A 9736-nucleotide genomic window follows, 5' to 3' on the forward strand; every position below is an offset into this window, starting at 1 on the left:
AACCACCATAGTCGATATAAATATGGATTTATAAGATCAGAATACTGATGAATAGATGTTGTTGACACCCAATTTTTGACCTCCAAAAATTCAAATTAACTAGTTAAACTTCTTGAATTCCAAACAGAGTAAAGAATTAGTCAAAAATCAAAAAATACTTCTTAAACTAGTTTTGATGTTATTTTGCCATTTTATTTGGCAAAATACCCTAGTATGTATTATCCATATTATTACGTATAATTTCAAGTATCAATTATGTCTATTTTATAAGTTTGAAAATCAATTTACACAAAACAAGTATCTTTTTAAATTAAGTACATATTTTAATTACTATAATTAGTACGTTATCACAAACAAATCTTTTTACTCTTTAAAGTCAAGAAGCTTGATTAATTAATTGAATAATTATTTCATCTCAATTTTACTTCATTTAGTTTAATTTTAAAGGGTTGGTTTGATTATACGAAGATCGGATTTAATTGGCTATTTGAGCAATATTTTGGTTACAATTGAAATACAAAGGATTTCTTCAAATCCAATTGGGGCCACAATTTTAAGTCATAAATCAGACCCAATTTCCCTAGCCCAATTCACACAAAAACCTGGCCCAAATGTCACCAATACCCGGCCCAGTTTCATTAAGAATCCCAAAGGACCTCTTTTAGTTTCATTTTCCTAAGAACACAGCAAAACCAAACGAACCCAAAAAACCCCAACGTAAACCACAGCTGGAAAATGCCATTTCTGGCTAAAATTCCAGCTCACTTTCACGAGGTTCAGCCCTTGTTAGCCCATTTAAGGCAAGAAATTAATGCTTCTTTGTCTTCTTGCTCACAGAGATAAACGGTAACACCCTTTTCCCATTTTTTTTTTAAATTTTTGAAGAAGAATTCAAACTTCCTTGAGAAGATTTGGGTTTCAAAGGAAATCCCAAAATATTTTCAATCTGAAGTCCAGTCCCACATCGGTTGCACTTTTTTCAGACCCAACATTTGGGGTTCTATAAATAAAACCCCTTTCTCTTCATTTTAAAAAAAGTTCAGAGGCCAAAAAATTGGTCTTTACACTTCAAATGGGCTTTCGTCAACCCCAAGAGTGAGAACACTCAGAGACCCGGCTATGCCGTTGATTTTCGAGGAAGTTCTCGCTCAAGTTTATTTTTTGGAAGTCGTTTCCGTTCGTCGGAAATCGATTCCGGGTGAAAGGTCGTTCGTCGACTCTCGTCGCTCCGTCGCTGCATGCAAAAAAGGTAATTTCTCTCCTTGTCATTTATTTTGTTCATTTCTGTTCAATCTATATGTTTGAGTATCTATTTATGTGTTAATATGTGATTAGTTTAGTAGTTTAAGTAGATTAGAGTAGTAGTGGTATCTATAATATGCTTGCTCAGTTTACTAATCTGTTAGCTTAGTAATGAATGCCTTATATGTTAAATTAAGTAAGTTCACTCTGGTTTAAGTTTAAAAAATTGGTTTAAAATGATTCGTCTAAGCCTAATGTAGATGTCTTATGCTTAGTTGATATGACGTAGGCTTATTTTGAGATGTCTGAAAAGGACCCATGAATTCTAAGGAACCAGAGTAGATCAAAATGTAGACTGATCTAAGTTAGATGGCCCTAATAGATCTTCTAAACCCTTACATAAAGATTTAATTAGTACTAGGAGAACTTAATAAGGCTGATAAGCTGAAGAGGTGGTTTATGTCTTAAACATGGAGCACTGTCAAAAGGTTCTAAATTCCTTGTTCATGGTAAATATGTCAATATGTCTACCTTAAACCAGGTTTACCCAAAGAGATTTTCGGAATTAGAATAAGGTCTATAAGGTTCTAGATGAGATATTCAATATAGGAACAGGTTTCCCTTTAACTTAAAACCATAAGTAGGCAGTACAAAGTAAGAAAGGATCTTGTTTGTTCCACCCTCTTTTCTCTGATCCTTGGTCCATCTACACTTGGTTAAACTAAATGTAAGAATGTTAAGACTGATCATGGGTAATCTACCAACTTCCTTATATTGATTCTAAGAAGAGACCGTGTGTTGTCTTATGGCTTGATCATATCATTGGTACTATCTGTCCCCTTTTGTGGTCTGTGTATTTGAAAAGAATGAAGTTTCAACTTGTTGATATTTCTTTTCCTCAATGTGATTAGGCATTCCCCTGCCTTGAATGAAAACTTATTTGCCATGGTTTTCATATGTGATGTTGCCCTCCTGTGTTTGCATGAAATCAGTTAAGTGTTCTCTTTCCTTTATATGTTATAAAGATCTAAAATAAGCCATTAAGGTTAACCTATATGGCCAACATTTGAAAGATAGGAGACAAATTGGAGAAACAGAATGTCTGAATCAGTAGGGAATAATGTGTGATTAGTTAAAATACAAGTAGTTGAGTCATGGTCTCAATCATAAGCCGTTTCTTTCTATTCTGATAAGTTGAATGTGATCATTAAGTAAGTTAAGTTGGTTCTATTGCATTCATCTTGAAGATGAGGAAGTGTTTATCATTGTTTGAGTTGTGTGAAGTTCCCATTTTGAGCATGTATGTGCATAAGAAAACTATCCCTTTGATGTGATTTCCTTACTTGTATCTTCACTACTTTGGTTGTTATCTTACTAGTTGAAATACACAGGCTGAGAATAAAAATGCTGAAATCTTTTCTTTTACACCCTCAAATATGCTGACAAGGAATTCCATGAATGTCATGTTGAGATTTCTTTCTCTTTCAGTTAGCTGCTGCTTATATGATTAAAACAGTAGTAAAAATGGCTTTAAGTCCTACCTCACTTTTTGTCCTGGTTAGTCATTTAGTGTTGGTCACTTATCCTCTGTTATAATATTTGAACCTGAGTATTGCATCTGATGTCTGTTATAATATTTGAACCTGAGTATTGAACCTGAGTATTAAAAGGTCCTGTTTGTCTCTAATGAGGTCACTGTTTTAGTTATTTAGAAGATTCATGTTCTGTTCATCTTTCTAATATGGTTGAGGGACTTATCTTGTCACTGCTTTTGTTTTTGGTTTAAATTAGTTTGAAGAGTTGGAAAGATAGAAATACAAGTTATATGTTCTTCTTTGTTTATCATCTATTGTCATATGAGTTTCAAGCTTTAACTTGTTTAGAGGTCAAAATAATTTCTATGCATAAACTAGAACTATGGTCTAAACAAGTGTTCCTAGCTCTCTTCCTTTACTTAACTGTCTTAGACTTGTGAGAAGGTGATGTAAGTTCATCTTAATGAAGGACTACAATGAATTCGTTCTTTTGTGCCCATTCCCAACTCCTTCCTTTCCTTTATCAAACCAAGAACATGTTTTTTTGGGGACTTGTCTCCTTATTGTCTCCTTATTATTCAACACCTACCTAGGTATGTTAAGGCTATCCCTTTCTTTCCAAAGGCATGATTCTCTGTTTATGAACTTATACATGATATCCATAATACCCTTACTCCTAAAAATGCTAGCAATTCATGATACTCAAGGATTTTATGATATGAAAGATAAATGTTTTCTATGATGATAATGAAGATGAGAATGATCCCATTTCTAGAGATTCCAAAGCTTATGGTTTTGAAGTCATTATGAGATTATTGAGCTTGTTTCATGATTATTAATTTTATTCATTGTTGTTGATCTCACCTTATGATAGTTGTTCCTTCAAGGTGAGATATAGCGATGATGATGATTCCATAATGGTACATCGGAGGTTACTGACCTTATGTCACTCCGATAGAGTTGTAACTTTTATTTGGGCTCTCGGGCATGCTTATATAGATGTATGTATTTTATCACACCGTGCCGCGCTATAGTCGGTCGGGTAGGCGCGTAGATACGCACACCACTGCAGTGGGCAACTTATGATATCGTCCTAGATGCGGGATGCCCGGACGCGGGATGATGATGAGATGATGATAACACTGTGCCTATATGGTCGGGTAGTATACATGATGAGATGATGATAACACCGCGCCTATATGGCCGGGCAGTGTACTATATATATGTTTGTTTAAGATGTTTTTTAAAAAAAGCTAAGCATGCATGACATCCTCCTTAAGAGGCATTCAGATGTACCGAGTTATACAGGTATTTTCAGCTATACAGTCATACAACAGACAGATATACAGATTGACTCTCATGTTATAGATTCCTTTCATGATTCTTGTACATATGCTATTTTCATGCCTTACATACTTGGTAGATTATTCGTCCTGACGTCCTTTTGCTTGTGGATGCTGCGTTCATGCCCGCAGGTAGATAAGGAGATGGTTCGGATTCATAGGCTGCCATCTCAGCGTTGGTACAGGAGCACTCCACTTGTTCCGGAGTCGTAGTCCAGTTGGTATGGTTTTATGTACAGATGGGTATGGCGGGGTTTTGTCCCGTCCTTATTATGTTATGATTCCAGTAGAGGCTCGTATACAGATATGTACAGCTAGATGTCTGGTGACCTTCTCGGTCCCTCTTGTGTTGCATCACTGTTTTGGTAGCCTAGTCGGCTCGAGTGCTTGAGACCAGCTTGATGATGTATATATGTATGTATCTTTTGGGCTTGTGTCCCTTACAGTTTATGGCATTTAATAGTTAGCATTATGGCCCACTCAGGTATGGATATGAGATGCATGTACATATTGTGGTGCTCGGTAGGTTAGCTTCGGGTGCCCGTCATGGCCCTCTTGTTGGGTCGTGATAGTGTAGATGCCTTTAAATGAACCAGATTTCCAGATTCTCAGCTTTAAAAGGTAATGTTCACCCCTACCAAGTTAGAAACTTGTTACAGGGGCCTGTTAAAATTGTTTTTTCTAAGTGCTTTTCGTAAGCTACAACAGCCTTCTAATTAAGTGAGTATAGGATTTCCAGTTCTCATTATTTCCCTTCCTTAAGCTAGAACCTAACTCTAAAAAATTTATCCTTGAGAATAGAAGCCTACTGTTAAATATGATTGGCCTGGATGTATTCAAAGTGATCTATTGTTCCCTTGTCAAGGGTTTTAAACTACCTAAATAGTGAAAGATGTTTCTTGTTCTGTCATCTAAATCAATTTGGGAACTAAAGTGTAGATATCTGCTTTACTAGTTTCTATTTCTAGCTAGCCATTGGGTCATGATTGAGGTCCCGGAGATTTGTTGTTGTTTGGGTTAGCTGATTGGTTTTTCTTTTTTTTTTTTTTTTTTGCCTGATAGAAGGATGTGTTTAATTGTTCTGCCTTTGCTTGCAAATAGTCAAGTCAGAGGCTTATTCACATGTGGCAAGAGTCATCTGTTTCTGTCTTTAAATTTGTATAAGGATTTGACATAAATGCCTTAGTTTGCACCTTGGAAAATTTCAGATTCATATGAGTAGGTACTAACATGAGATATAAAGTGCCATTAAATTAATGACATGATATAAAGTGTCTTTTCCTTTACCAAATCATTGACTACCCCAAATATACCCTTAAGTCAAGTTCTTTCATGTTCTTAATCTTAAAGATAACTTGTAAAATCTGGATATTCTTTTATGACATAAGGCTGTTTTTATGTGCTAGTCTACTTTAAGAATCTGTGACTTTGCCTAGTATTTTGACCCTTGACTAAGTGGTGATGACCATTCAATAAGTGAGATGTCTTTTGCCATAACTTTGTTGGAACTGTTCATTTGGGATACTCATCCTTCACTTCTCTTTTCTTTTTTCTTTGAAATACTTGGGGGACTTTGCTTCTCAAATGCTCCTGAGGTGCTGCTGATTTGGGAAGTGACTGCTACTGGTTGTTACTGGTTTCTCTGTGAATGTGTTGCTGCTTCTTTGGAAGGGCAAACTACTGCTATCTATTAGTTGTTGCCCACTGCTGATTGAAAGGGTTCATGTAAGTGTGTTACTATACTTGGTCTTGAACTACTACTGATCTCTAGAGAATTGCTGCATTTTGAGAAGGTGGCTGAGCTGTCACTTTGATGAACTGTTGCATCTTTAGAGATACCATTTTGGGGCTGGAATTTATTATATGCTGATGCTACATGTTAGCATCAACCAATATTCATCTTGAATTGGATTTGAGGCAAACTTCCTGGAGCAAGCAGATGCTCTCAATTTGTCTTTGTTCTACAAAAATGAACAGATGATACACTGGTTGAGAACTTGCTGCATTTGGCTGAGACACTTTAAATTGTTGTACTTTAGCATTTGTGCCTTGGATGAGTTAACTGGCCTTTTGTTGAAAAAGGAAATGAACAGATGTTATTTTAAAAATTGAGAAATATGTTGCTGTTGAGCTGCTATAATTTGGGCTAAGATGTTAGTGTCTTCTGAGGGTATTGCTGCACCTTGGTTGCTTCATTTAGCTGATGCTTTCACTAAAAAGGAACAAATTCTACAAATGACTAAAGAAGGGTTGTTGTTTGGCATATGTTGCTGAGAAAAGCTACTGCTTTGATGAGAATATGTTGATGTCTTTTGATGAAGCAGGCTGTGCCATAGTTTGATAGATTATTTTGAGGGCAACTCGATGCTGTGTTCTGAGCCAAAGTGCTGCTGCACTTTCAGGCAAGCAGAAGCTGCATTCTGACCAGTTTGCTGCTATTCACTTGTTGTTTTGAATTGAATCATGTTGTGGGAAACCTATATGTTTCTAGGATCAGATGCTGCACTTGATGAGTTTTGAATCATGATTATTAAACAACTTATGTGTTTCAGAGTTCAGAAAACTACACTTGATAAAAACTCACTGATATGAACTGATTCTACACTTGGTTTTTTTTAGATATCACATCTTAAACTGATTTGAACATGATACTACACAAGGGCCAATGAAAAAATGATTTTTTTCTGGCCATGCCTTGTCCGGAAAGGTTATCCCTCAGTTTAGGCAATGATAATTTCATAGTGATATCACGAGGTAGGAACCAACATGCGCTTGGCAAGGCAACTAGAATGGCCACTAGTTTGCAGCCGCAACACGATTCGGGTTCCTTTGCCATATTCGGAACCGTGAGTCCGAGCCTCGGTGATCAAAGCTCTCAAAGTTTGATACGAGTCCGAGGGATATTATTATTTATATTCATAAACGTCACCCTATGGGGTGGCGTATCATTTGACTAACTATTTTCATTTCATTCTTGTGAGGTACGTCTAATTAATATGGGTCCGCGAGATGAGATTCTACCAAAGACAAAGTGAAGTAAAGTTGAAAGCCCGACAACTCGGATGAAGGACTAGAAGAGCATAGCAGAACGAGAACAAGACTATTGAATGATTTGGGTCCAAGGCCATAAAATCCTAAACTTTTCTTCCCCTTCTTGTAGTATAGTTTTACATTATTTTCTGTGTGAACAGTCAAAAAATGCATTTGTAGGGATATTGAAACCCTTATAAGTTAGAACCTAGGATTTTGTTAAACATTATGAGTAGGGCCCGAATGTGTTTCAAATTTAGTCCGAATGATAAAGGAGTTGTATTCCATTTGTTTAAAGTAAATAAAAGTGAGAATTTTTATCAGTGAATACATTTTTAAACGTATATTTCATAATTTGAGATATTCAAGAAAGGAAAATAAAAGAAATTTTGGGCTAGACCCAATTTAAAAGAATTCAAATGAATGAAATTTCCTTCGAATTCCGAGTTTAGGAAAATTGTCCTGAGGATACGGTTGACCAAAGAGATAAAGTGTGGATAATGTATGAACTAATAAAAGATTAGACATAGACATATATACATACTTATTTTCTTACGAACACATGGTGTTAGTTCTAGACGGGGTGTGCCCGATATAGTTTCCTTATAAGTAAAAGGACAAATTAATTTTTATTCGGATATTTTTAAATCCGAACTTAAAGTACCCTTACTTAAGGAAATTTGTTCAACCTTTTTAAAAGCTAAAATGATATGCCATGACTGTATATTTTTATATGGGAACTAAACAAAGCATAAGCAGTTCATACAAAATCACACATTGAAGCTCGAAGGTCAACCGTATGCTATGGATCCTTAATACTAGTGTGCATAACACCTTCCCTAAGAGATCACCAGAATCCTGACCTAGAACTCTGGATTACGAAGAATTTTTCACTGTATTTGAAAAATTAGGTGACGACTGGTTTTCCTAATTTTCCTAAAAATTAGATGACGACTCTTTTAAAACAAAGTCCGAAAGAGCACCAACGAGTTCAAAGTAGCTTTCCGAGCGCTAACCCGCCCGCGAAATGCGAACCGTAACAGATGCAATGTTCAAGTGGTACACATTATGAGGAAAGGGAATAAATTAGTTGATCACTTAGCTAATTATGCTCTGGATAATCAGGACTTAGCTTGTACATCATTTGGAGAATTAGATATTACGGGAAGGGGAATTCTCAATACTGACAAACTACAATGTCTGTTTCCCAGGATCAAAACTGTTAAGAGATGAGGATGAGAGAAAAAATGCAGAAACATGAAGTGAGTTCAATCATGATTCAGATTTTTATGATACAAAGCATACTAAGCACACTAGATCCTGATACTCAACAGTGCAACAATAACATTGAAGATACAATATGCAGGGATAGTACAAATTTAATATTAAGCAGATCTAGAGTAGTAGTGCTATTTTTAATTCATGCAAGTTCTTATTTTTTACACAATGTAATTGCTTGGATTGGTTTGGCTTATCAATAAAAAGCTACTGGGCAGCTGCTCAGTAGCATATTAGTTTTTTTTTTTTTTAAAGTTTAATTACCATTATTAATTTTTCAACTAAATATTTATTCGACTATTTTTTCTAAATTATTAAACCATCCCTCGACTCAAACTTGAGATGACTTAAAGTTACAATAAGTAATATAGTGTACCAAGGTATAATTGAGTTTGATTTCTTTTATCAATTCATTCATAGAGTTAGTAAAATAAATTCATTATTATTAATGTTGATTATTTTTAACAAGTTACGTAAGAAAATGTGTATTGGGAAAAATTCGTAGAATACAAGTGGACGTACTGAATGCGATGTGTAGAATTGATACCAGTCAGTATGCACAAGGCTCCGGGGATACTTGTGTAGCCCCGGAGAAATTTCATGATATTATCCATCCGGAGACGAAGTTCAAAGAGGATCTGGGGAACCGTTCAATTACAATGGTCACATGAAGTTCAACGTTCAGATGTTACAAAAGGCCCTGGGTCTTTATCGGGCCTTAAATGAACATTTTTATCTTTTTTATTACTCATCATTGCCATAGCATTAACTTTTAGTAATAAAGGGAGGTGCAATTCATGGAATTTGTGCCCCATAAGTCAAGTATAAATAGGGATTCACATTTCAATTTAAGGATATTTGAAATGTAATAGAAAACAAGTACACCAAAGAAATTTCTTTATTTTTGTTCTTGATTGTTCTTGAGAAGGCTCCAACACTTAGGTTGCCCGAGTACTCTAGCTCATCGCTTCATCAGGGCTCAGGCTATTTTCTTTGAACTTTTTTAGAATTCTTTACAATTATCTAGACTAATCTTACATATTATTTCACTACTTTGGTCATATTGATCCGCGTGCTCTTAACCACGTATACAAATTCAACTGTATCGATTTACGGGTAAACAGTTTGGCGTCCACCGGGGGGCCAGGACAATTGTGGTATCATTGTGACCCTGTCTATTACACTAATTTCCTTTAGTTTTTCTCTAATAAAATAACTATTTTCGGTATGACTAACACTACCGACGACTAAAAGCGACTAAACGAAGGAAACAACGGTAACAATGAGCAGATCAATCTGAATGGCGTG

General features: G+C 35.6%; 1 long non-coding RNA gene across 1 annotated transcript; it reads left to right on the forward strand.

Annotated features, from left to right (window-relative positions):
* Nucleotides 1-688: 688 nt before the first annotated feature.
* On the forward strand, nucleotides 689-7478 carry LOC132616471 (uncharacterized). The gene is made up of 2 exons (XR_009573197.1): nucleotides 689-1249; nucleotides 4253-7478. It is a non-coding gene; the product is annotated as an uncharacterized LOC132616471 (long non-coding RNA).
* Nucleotides 7479-9736: the final 2258 nt, after the last annotated feature.

Source organism: Lycium barbarum, chromosome 11, assembly GCF_019175385.1.
Source record: "Lycium barbarum isolate Lr01 chromosome 11, ASM1917538v2, whole genome shotgun sequence".
In the NCBI taxonomy this organism is placed as follows: Eukaryota; Viridiplantae; Streptophyta; class Magnoliopsida; order Solanales; family Solanaceae; genus Lycium; species Lycium barbarum.